Source organism: Ranitomeya imitator, chromosome 5, assembly GCF_032444005.1.
Source record: "Ranitomeya imitator isolate aRanImi1 chromosome 5, aRanImi1.pri, whole genome shotgun sequence".
Classification (NCBI taxonomy): Eukaryota; Metazoa; Chordata; class Amphibia; order Anura; family Dendrobatidae; genus Ranitomeya; species Ranitomeya imitator.
In genome coordinates this window covers 221806229-221818434 of record NC_091286.1, presented here as the reverse complement: position 1 = coordinate 221818434, position 12206 = coordinate 221806229, and the positions used below count along the sequence as shown (strand labels likewise).

General features: G+C 42.8%; 1 protein-coding gene across 2 annotated transcripts in view; it reads left to right on the top strand.

Annotated features, from left to right (window-relative positions):
* SYTL3 (synaptotagmin like 3) overlaps positions 1 to 12206 on the top strand; it is a 321014-nt gene that overhangs the window by 239534 nt on the left and 69274 nt on the right. The gene's annotated exons all lie outside the window — the stretch shown is intronic.

Sequence of the window (12206 nt, the reverse complement as noted above, 5' to 3'; positions counted from 1 at the left end):
AATGTTTAAGAGGGATGGTGTGAACATTTCTGCCCTTTAAGTGGGCTGATCTGTTATGACCTGGTGGTCAGGACAACAATGGACCTGGAGGTTAAGAGCACACGGAATGACCTGATAGTTACTGATAATAAGGACGAGCTCTGGGACGTGGGAACTCTGCTGACCGCAATCCCTAATCCTATCAGACACACTAGAAATAGCTGTGGATTGCGCCTAACGCTCCCTATGCAACTCGGCACAGCCTAAGGAACTAGCTAGCCCTAAAGACAGAAAAATAAAGCCTACCTTGCCTCAGAGAAATTCCCCAAAGGAATAGGCAGCCCCCCACATATAATGACTGTGAGTAAAGATGAAAATACAAACACAGAGATGAAATAGATTTAGCAAAGTGAGGCCCGACTAACTGAACAGACCGAGAATAGGAAAGGTTGCTGTGCGGTCAGCACAAAAACCTACAAAAAGACCACGCAGAGGGCGCAAAAAGACCCTCCGCACCGACTCACGGTGCGGAGGCGCTCCCTCTGCGTCCCAGAGCTTCCAGCAAGCAAGACAGCAATAAAAATAGCAAGCTGGACAGAAAAATAGCAAACCAAAGAAAAACAAACAGGAACTTAGCTTCTGTTGGGAAGACAGGTCACAAGAACGATCCAGGAGTGAACTAGACCAATACTGGAACATTGACAGGTGGCATGGAGCAAGGATCTAAGTGGAGTTAAATAGAGCAGCCAGCTAACGACTTAACCTCGTCACCTGAGAAAGGAAACTCAGAAACACCCACCAGAGAAAGTCCATGGACAGAACCAGCCGAAGTACCATTCATGACCACAGGAGGGAGCCCGACAACAGAATTCACAACAGTACCCCCCCCTTGAGGAGGGGTCACCGAACCCTCACCAGAGCCCCCAGGCCGACCAGGATGAGCCAAATGAAAGGCATGAACAAGATCGGCAGCATGAACATCAGAGGCAAAAACCCAGGAATTATCTTCCTGACCATAACCCTTCCACTTGACCAGGTACTGGAGTTTCCGTCTCGAAATACAAGAATCCAAAATCTTCTCCACCACATACTCCAACTCCCCCTCAACCAATACCGGGGCAGGAGGATCAACGGATGGAACCACAGGCGCCACGTATCTCCGCAATAACGACCTATGGAACACATTATGGATGGCAAAAGAAGCAGGAAGGGCCAAACGAAATGACACAGGATTGATAACCTCAGAAATCTTATACGGACCAATGAAACGAGGCTTAAACTTAGGAGAGGAAACCTTCATAGGAACATAACGAGACGACAACCAAACCAAATCCCCAACACGAAGTTGGGGACCCACACAGCGCCGGCGGTTAGCGAAACATTGAGCCTTCTCCTGGGACAATGTCAAATTGTCCACCACATGAGTCCAAATCTGCTGCAACCTATCCACCACAGTATCTACACCAGGACAGTCCGAAGACTCAACCTGCCCTGAAGAGAAACGAGGATGGAAACCAGAATTGCAGAAAAACGGCGAAACCAAAGTAGCCGAGCTGGCCCGATTATTAAGGGCGAACTCAGCCAACGGCAAAAAGGACACCCAATCATCCTGATCAGCAGAAACAAAGCATCTCAGATATGTTTCCAAAGTCTGATTAGTTCGTTCGGTTTGGCCATTTGTCTGAGGATGGAAAGCCGAAGAAAAAGACAAATCAATACCCATTCTAGCACAAAAGGATCGCCAAAACCTCGAAACAAACTGGGAACCTCTGTCAGAAACGATGTTCTCCGGGATACAATGTAAACGAACCACATGCTGGAAAAATAATGGCACCAAATCAAAGGAGGAAGGCAATTTAGACAAAGGTACCAAATGGACCATTTCAGAAAAGCGATCACAAACCACCCAAATGACCGACATGTTTTGAGAGACGGGGAGATCCAAAATAAAATCCATAGAAATATGCGTCCAGGGCCTCTTCGGGACCGGCAAGGGCAAAAGCAACCCACTGGCACGAGAACAGCAGGGCTTAGCCCGAGCACAAGTCCCACAGGACTGCACAAAAGAACGCACATCCCGTGACAAAGACGGCCACCAAAAGGATCTAGCCACCAAATCTCTGGTACCAAAGATTCCAGGATGTCCAGCCAACACTGAACAATGAATCTCAGAGATAACTCTACTAGTCCATCTATCGGGGACAAACAGTTTCTCCGCTGGGCAACGATCAGGTCTATCAGCCTGAAATTTTTGCAGCACCCGCCGCAAATCAGGGGAGATGGCAGACAAAATTACCCCCTCTTTGAGAATACCCGCCGGCTCAGGAACACCCGGAGAGTCAGGCACAAAACTCCTTGACAGGGCATCAGACTTCACATATTTAGAGCCCGGAAGGTACGAAACCACAAAATCAAAACGGGAGAAAAATAACGACCATCGAGCCTGTCTCGGATTCAACCGTTTGGCAGACTCAAGATAAGTCAAATTCTTGTGATCTGTCAAGACCACCACGCGATGCTTGGCTCCTTCAAGCCAATGACGACACTCCTCGAATGCCCACTTCATGGCCAACAACTCACGATTACCAACATCATAATTACGCTCAGCAGGCGAAAACTTTCTAGAAAAGAAAGCACATGGCTTCATCACCGAGCCATCAGAACTTCTTTGCGACAAAACAGCCCCTGCTCCAATCTCAGAAGCATCAACCTCAACCTGAAACGGGAGCGAAACATCTGGCTGGCACAACACAGGGGCAGAAGAAAAACGACGCTTCAACTCCTGAAAAGCCTCCACAGCTGCAGAAGACCAATTGACCACATCAGCACCCTTCTTGGTCAAATCAGTCAACGGTTTAGCAACACTAGAAAAATTAGCGATGAAGCGCCGATAAAAATTAGCAAAGCCCAGGAACTTTTGCAGGTTCTTCACAGATGTCGGCTGAGTCCAATTGTAAATGGCCTGGACTTTAACAGGGTCCATCTCGATAGTAGAAGGGGAAAAAATGAACCCCAAAAATGAAACCTTCTGAACTCCAAAGAGACACTTTGACCCCTTCACAAACAAGGAATTCGCACGAAGGACCTGGAACACCATTCTGACCTGCTTCACATGAGACTCCCAATCATCCGAAAAGACCAAAATATCATCCAAATACACAATCAGAAATTTATCCAGGTACTCTCGAAAGATGTCATGCATAAAGGACTGAAATACTGATGGAGCATTGGAAAGTCCGAATGGCATAACCAGGTACTCAAAATGGCCCTCGGGCGTATTAAATGCTGTTTTCCATTCATCGCCTTGTTTTTATACGCACAAGATTATACGCCCCTCGAAGATCTATCTTGGTGAACCAACTAGCCCCTTTAATACGAGCAAACAAATCAGACAGCAACGGCAAAGGATACTGAAATTTTACTGTAATTTTATTAAGAAGGCGGAAATCAATACAAGGTCTCAAAGAACCATCCTTCTTGGCCACAAAAAAGAACCCTGCTCCTAACGGTGATGACGACGGGCGAATATGGCCTTTCTCCAAGGATTCCTTTATATAACTCCGCATAGCGGCGTGTTCTGGCACAGATAAATTGAACAATCGACCCTTAGGAAACTTACTACCAGGAATCAAATTAATTGCACAATCGCAATCCCTATGAGGAGGTAGGGCACTGGCTTTGGGCTCATCAAATACATCCCGATAATCCGACAAAAACTCTGGAACTTCAGAAGGAGTGGAAGACGAAATTGACAAAAATGGAACATCACCATGTACTCCCTGGCAACCCCAGCTGGACACAGACATTGATTTCCAGTCCAATACTGGATTATGAACCTGTAGCCATGGCAACCCCAAAACGACCACATCATGCAGATTATGCAACACCAGAAAGCGGATATCCTCCTGATGTGCAGGAGCCATGCACATGGTCAATTGGGTCCAGTACTGAGGCTTATTCTTGGCCAAAGGCGTAGCATCAATTCCTCTCAATGGAATAGGATACTGCAAGGGCTCCAAGAAAAAACCACAGCGCCTGGCAAACTCCAAGTCCATCAAATTCAGGGCAGCGCCTGAATCCACAAATGCCATAACAGAATAGGATGACAAAGAGCAAATCAGAGTAACGGACAATAGAAATTTAGACTGTACCGTACCAATGGTGGCAGACCTAGCGAACCGCTTAGTGCGCTAAGGACAATCGGAGATAGCATGAGTGGAATCACCACAGTAAAAATATAGCCCATTCCGACATCTGTGTTCTTGCCGTTCAGCTCTGGTCAAAGTCCTATCACATTGCATAGGCTCTTGCCCATGCTCAGATAGTACCGCCAAATGGTGCACAGCTTTACGCTCACGCAAGCATCGATCGATCTGAATGGCCAAAGACATAGACTCATTCAGACCAGCAGGCATGGGAAATCCCACCATGACATCCTTAAGGGCTTCAGAGAGACCCTTTCTGAAGATTGCTGCCAGGGCACATTCATTCCACTGAGTGAGCACAGACCACTTTCTAAACTTCTGACAATATATCTCCGCTTCATCCTGACCCTAACACAGAGCCAGCAAGATTTTCTCTGCCTGATCCACTGAATTAGGTTCGTCATAAAGCAATCCAAGCGCCAGGAAAAACGCATCAACATCACGCAATGCCGGATCTCCTGGCGCAAGGGAAAATGCCCAGTCTTGAGGGTCACCACGTAACAAAGAAATAATGATCCTTACTTGTTGAACAGGGTCACCTGAGGAGCAAGGTTTCAAGGCAAGAAACAATTTACAATTATTTTTGAAATTCAAGAACTTAGATCTATCACCAAAAAACAAATCAGGAATAGGAATCCTAGGCTCTAACATCGGATTCTGAACCACAAAATCTTGAATGTTTTGTACCCTTGTAGTGAGATTATCCATCCAAGCGGACAGACCTTGAATGTCCATGTTTACACCTGTGTCCTGAACCACCCAGAGGTAAAGGGGAAAAGAGAGACAAAACACAGTGCAAAGAAAAAAAATGGTCTCAGAACTTCTCTTATCCCTCTATTGAGATGCATTAGTACTTTGGGCCACCTGTACTGTTATGACCTGGTGGTCAGGACAACAATGGACCTGGAGGTTAAGAGCACACGGAATGACCTGATAGTTACTGATAATAAGGACGAGCTCTGGGACGTGGGAACTCTGCTGACCGCAATCCCTAATCCTATCACACACACTAGAAATAGCTGTGGATTGCGCCTAACGCTCCCTATGCAACTCGGCACAGCCTAAGGATTTAGCTAGCCCTAAAGATAGAAAAATAAAGCCTACATTGCCTCAGAGAAATCCCCCAAAGGAATAGGCAGCCCCGCACATATAATGACTGTGAGTAAAGATGAAAATACAAACACAGAGATGAAATAGATTTAGCAAAGTGAGGCCCGACTAACTGAACAGACCGAGGATAGGAAAGGTTGCTGTGCGGTCAGCACAAAAACCTACAAAAAGACCACGCAGAGGGCGCAAAAAGACCATCCGCACCGACTCACGGTGCGGAGGCGCTCCCTCTGCGTCCCAGAGCTTCCAGCAAGCAAGACAGCAATAAAAATAGCAAGCTGGACAGAAAAATAGCAAACCAAAGAAAAACAAACAGGAACTTAGCTTCTGTTGGGAAGACAGGTCACAAGAACGATCCAGGAGTGAACTAGACCAATACTGGAACATTGACAGGTGGCATGGAGCAAGGATCTAAGTGGAGTTAAATAGAGCAGCCAGCTAACGAATTAACCTCGTCACCTGAGGAAGGAAACTCAGAAACACCCACCAGAGAAAGTCCATGGACAGAACCAGCCGAAGTACCATTCATGACCACAGGAGGGAGCCCGACAACAGAATTCACAACACTGATCCCATGGAGGGAGGAAAAGAAGCCACATGTTTAGTCAAGAAGCTGATGTTGAGGGGAGAGTGATGTTGAAGGGAGAGGATCTAGGCTGAGGTCCTGGAGACATGGATGGATGGCCTGTGGAGTTTTAGAAATCAGCTGCCAGTTGGGCTGGATCCCACTGCTATGCTTGAGGGATCTGTGGTCTGGATTTCAGGAACTTTGTTAAGGACTGTTGCTGCTGGATAAATTGGCTTTGGTTGTGTTACCTAGTCATCTGGAGGAGAATGGACTGTAACTACAGACTATACTGGTGGGAGTTACAAAATCTGCTGGCCAATCAAAAGCAGGGAGACAGTGAATATTACCTGGTACGAAGGCAGTGCGACTACTGGCCTCGGGAAAAGGTTCTTGAGGACTGGGGGCAATGTATTTTGGCCATCTACCCAGAGTTGTTGTAAAACCATGAATATAAGGAATAAAAAATAGTTAACCTGCCTAGGTGATTATTACAACCCACAACCTCAGATCTTCACAATTATGAACACCAAAATGGTACCAAAAAATCTGCAACTCCTCCCACAAAATATAAGCTCTCATACAGCTCTGTTTACCAAAATATAGAAGTTACAGCTCTCAGAATGTGGCAATGAAAAAAACTTCTTTTTATAAACAAGCAGTTTTACTGTGTGGTAGCAGCAAAACCTAAAAAAAAAGTTTATAAATCTGGTATCTCTGTAATCGCACCGACCCAAAGAATAAATCAGCCTGATCAGTTATACTGCATGGTGAACCAAGCAAAAATAAAAATAATAATTATTCTTGTTCTGCTGTCAATTTGTTCATTTTGCCTCCCAAAATTGGAATAAGGATCTGCTCAGATTTATCCTGTGCTTTCCACTGAGCATTTATATCTGGGTTTTCGTGTAAATTCCCCAAAACCGCAATTCAGACAAAACCCAGTGGGAACAACTCACTTAGGAGTCAGATGGAGTCACTTTGGACTCCTCTCTATCCCGGCGGTGTCCCATCATTTTTGGCGTCTTTTTAGATGGATACCACCAGAGCACACGCCAAATGGAGTACTAAGTGTCTCCATCTGCCTCATTACAGTGGGTGGTTCTGTTAGGGGTCGTCTAAATCGCATTTTTGTGGGATTTACACGGAAACCAGACGAAAGTGCTCAGCATAGGACACAAGAATGTGATCCCACCCTTATACTAGAAGTGAACAAAAAATATTATGTGCCCCAAAATATTACCAATAAAAACCCTAATTTATCCCTCACAAAACCAGCCCCCACTCAGGTTCGGCATCTGTCAATGGAACTATAGGGGGTTCCCAAGTTACTCGTAGAAAACATTTTTTGTGGGATTTACACGGAAACCAGACGAAAGTGCTCCGCATAGGACACAAGAATGTGATCCCACCCTTCTACTAGAAGTGAACAAAAAATATTATGTGCCCCAAAATATTACCAATAAAAACCCTAATTTATCCCTTACAAAACCAGCCCACACTCAGGTTCGGCATCTGTCAATGGAACTATAGGTTCCCAAGTTACTCGTAGAAAAAAGACTTTGGAAAAGTGACATGGCTCCCACTCCCTTAAATAAAATCCAGTAAATTCTGTGCTCTCAAATCCTTTTGAGCCCTACTGTGCCAAAACTACAGTAAGCGGCCACATGTTTGGCATTATTGTAATAGAGAGAAGGAACTTAACAATTTAAGAGTGCATATCGTGAGAAGCACAGATGGGCGCAATGTATGAGGGCACGACAATATATGGGGACTCTACACTGTATGGGCACACAATGTATTGGTACTAGACTAGCAATTCTCCAGAAAAAAAGCCTGGGGTGGATGTTACAAAATAGTCACTGCAGTCGTAGAAGAATTCATTGAGAGCTGCAATTTCTAGAATGAGGTCACTTTTGGGATTTTTCTGGCACCTTTGTCACTTGCAAACTATTCTAGCAAAATCCGTGCTCTAAAAGCCAAATAGCGCTCTTTCCTTCTCAGCCCTGACGTGTGCCCAAGCAGAAGTTTTTGAGCACATATGGACTATCGTCACGTTCGGGACAAATTGCACAACAAATTATGGGGTCCATTTTAACTTATTATCCATTGTAAAAATTGCAAATTTTGGGCTAAAACAAAATTTTTGTGAACAAAAAATGAAAATTTTCAATAAGACATCTTAATGTTATCAAATTCTTTGTATTACCTGTGGGTTACAAATGCTCACTATACCCATGGATAAAATCCTTGAGGGGTGTAGTTTCCAAAATTGGCTAGCTTATGCTTTTTTTTTTTTTTACTGTTTAGGTACATCAGAGGCTCTCCAAATGCGACATGATGCCTGAAGACTAGTGATGAGCTAGTGTACTCGTTGCTCTTGTTTTCCCGAGCTCACTCGGGTGGTCTCCGAGTATTTATGACTGCTCGGAGATTAAGTTTTCATCGCCTTAGCAGCATTATTTACAGGTATTAGCCAGCTTGATTACATGTGGAGATTACCTAGCAACCAGGCAACCCCCACATGTACTCAGCCTGGCTAATAGCTGTAAATCATTCAGCTGCCGTGATGAAAACGAAGTCTCCGAACACTAACAAATACTCGGAGGTCACCCGAGCAACGAGTACACTCGCTCATCACTACTGAAGACCACTCCATCAAAGTCTGCAATCCAAAACATCGCTTCTTCCTTTCCAAGCCCTGCCGTGCGCCCAAACAGTAGTTTTCCTCCACATATGGGGTCACTTGTGGGGGATTTTCATTGTTTAGGCACATAAAGGTCTCTCCAAACGCAACATGGTGTCTGTTCTCAATTCCAACCATTTTTGTGTTCAAAACGTCAAATGGTGCTCCTTCCCTTCTGAGCTCTGTGCCCAAGTAGTAATATTCCCCCACATATGGGGTATCAGCGGACACAGTAGAAATTGCACAACAAATTTTGGGATCCATTTTCTCCTGTTGCCCTTGTGAAAATAAAAAAATGGAGATAAAAGTACATTTTTCTGGGTAAAATGTGAATTTTTACTTTTACAGCTCTACGATATATACATCTGTGATGCACCTGGGGGTTCAGGGTGCGCACCACACATATAGATACATTCCTTGAGTGCTCTAGTTTCCAAAATGGGGTCAGTTGTGGAGGTTTCCACTGTCTAGGCACATCAACTGTTCTCAAAATGCAACATGGCATCTGCTCTCAATTCTAGCCATTTTTTTCGTTCAAAAGGTCAAACGGTGCTCCTCACCTTTTGAGACTTGCCATGTGCCTAAACAGTGAATTTCCCCCACATGTAGGGTATTGGCATACTCAAGAAAAATTGCACAACAAATTTCGGGTTCACTTTCTTCTGTTACTCTTATGAAAATAAACAATTTGGGTCTAAAGTAAAATTTTTGTGAAAAAAAGTTAAAGGTTCATTTTTTCCCTTCCACATTTCTTTAGTTCCTGTGAAGCACCTAAAGGGTTAATAAACTTCTTGAATGTGGTTTTGAGTACTTTGAGGGGTGCAGTTTTTAAAATGGTGTCACTTTTGGGTATTTTCTGTCACATTTGCTCCTCAAACTCACTTCTAATGTGATGTGGTCTCTATAAATGGTTTTGTAAATTTTGTTGCAAAAATGAGAAATTGCTCATTTTTAACCCTTCTAACTTTCTCAAAAAAATATGTTTCCAGATTGATGCAGATGTAAAGTAGACATGTGGAAAATGTTATTTATTAACTATTTTGTGTAACATAACTTTAGAATTTAAGGGCTTAAGAATTAAACATTTGAAAATAGCAAAACTGTTGCCAAATTTCTGATATTTTCAGAAATAAACGCAAGTCATAGTTAACAAATTTTACCACTATTATGAAGTACAATATGTCACAAAAAACAGTCTCAGAATCAGTGGAATCCGTTTAAGCATTCCAGAGTTATTATCTAATACTAGATGGCAGCCCGATTCTAAAGAATCGGGAGTCTAGAATCCATATATACTTTATTTATTCAAATGTAAGAATAATACAATTAATAAATAATAGTAAGAAAGAACAAAAAATGGCTGCACTCACCAGCTCTTGACAATTCTTGTTATTTAAGGTACAGTTACACAGGATCCATGAACATGCTGATGAGGGGAGGGATGAAAGACATCAGACGACAACTTTGCGTGTTGTGGCAAATGCCACAACAACGGTTCTTTGCTTAAGAACAATAATGTAAATAATAAATAATATATATCAATAACTATGTATATTGGTATGTTCTATGACATTTTAAAATATTTCATTATTATGTGGAAAGGCTCTTAGTACCCATACTGGCGCATACTTGTGTGCCCATCAGGTATTTTCACAGTAATTTTACATCTGATGGGTTGGTATGAAACGTTTTTAATCATCTCTTGGGCTTAGCTAAGCCTTCATTTTAAATAATTCTAATAGGTACAACAGAAATAAAAGCCTTTTTGTGTACCCAAATTTTTTGTGTTTATTTTTACAGAAGTGTAAAATTTAAGAAATCAACGTTCATAGTACACCGATGGGCTAATATAAGCATGCCCATCAACCACATCACGGTAGCCTTTGAACTGATGGGTCCTAACTAACTGATTCCTATTTCTTAATACTCAGACCTCTTTCACATCTGCATGTTTCTGATATTTGCAGAAGTAATGTTAAAAACAATACAACTTCCACACTTGGCACCAAAGAACTGACCTACAACACACTTTCAGCAAGTGCCATGCAATGTAGATGAAGCTTGGAGTTAACTTGCAGTAAATGCAGCAAACGCGGCTTCGGCAATTGCATTAAATGCAGCCACAACAAAAACACTGGTAAGTGGAGATTTTGTGGCGAAAACAGCAGAAACCACATGTGCCGCACCTGCCGCAAGTGAAGTACAAATTCCGTATACATTGCATGCAACTTACAGCAAGAGTGGCGTGGGTCAGCCCTTAGGCAGGAAGTGCAGAAATAGCCTTTTTTCCACCATAAATTCTCCAAATAGCAGAAAAATGTTGATGTGAAAGCAAAATCTCTATTCTTTCCCTATCTATCTAAAAATGTACCTATCTATATATCTATTTCTATGTACAGAACACACCTGAAGATAGAGATGTGTGTGAACAGCCATCCCACCCGTCTCTTACCTGTTCACAAAAACCTCACCCTTTTTAAAAACAAAATGAAATCTCTCAGCAGCTATACTGCTGGAGCTTCAAATACAGGTTCCTATCACCAAATACAGGCATTTGAATGATACACATCTTACATCTTGTACTTAATGTGTGTTCTACTTACCTATAAAAATATGTATTGACATAGACAATACAGTGTGGGCTGAAATTCCCAATTCTACCCACTACCCTCAGCTCCATAAAATTGTTCTCCAACATATGATTCATGATTGGTCGAGGCCTGGCGGCTCGACCAATCAGAGACGCGGGATTTCCAGGACAGACAGACAGACAGACAGACAGACGGAAAAACCCTTAGACAATTATATATATAGATATATATATATATATGTATATGATGTATATATATATATATATATATATATATATATATATATATACGTGCGCCATCAGCAGCTTTGGGCTCTGTGTCATTAGTATCCTTACTATTAGAGCTCATGTTGGCTAAGCTAAACAGCTTTAAGCGTGGTGGTGGCAAACAACAGGTTAATAAGAGGCAGTGTCAGGTAGTAGGAAAATAGCCAGTTAATAATAGGCAATAGTTCTTTGCAGGAATGCAGATATTAATAAATAGGCAGTTTATATTGCAGAGAAATTGCTGGGCAATAATGGACAATGTCCTTATGTGGCAAATAATAGAGCAATATACCCAATGTGGCAAAGAAGAGGTTAATAAACGGCAGTCTCTCAGTATAACAGTCAGTGAATAATAGGCAGTATATGGAGAAAACACCAAACAAAAGTTCAAAATTGGTGTGAAAATGTCACTGAACCACTTCACAACTAAATATATATAGTTTTGGTAAATGGTATTATCATTTTTTTGACGAAATTCGGCAGGAGCTTGAAGAGCAACGTCACTGGGCCCGCCTCCACGCAGTAGAAACTTGCTGTGAGGTAAAAATTCAAAAATCACACCAAAATGGCGGGCGGAGTGTGTCACAGTACGGCACGTTTCTGATTGGTTGCCGCCTGCTGCGAGCGACCAATCAGACACTGGACACTGTTGACGTCACTTATCTCCGGACATTAGCTCCGGACATTAGCTCCGGACATTAGCTCCGGACAAAGCCACGGAAGTTGGCACAAATTGCAGGAAGTAGTATTCTAGGCAATTATATATTAGATAGTGACAATGGTCAGATTTCAGACATTTAGCCT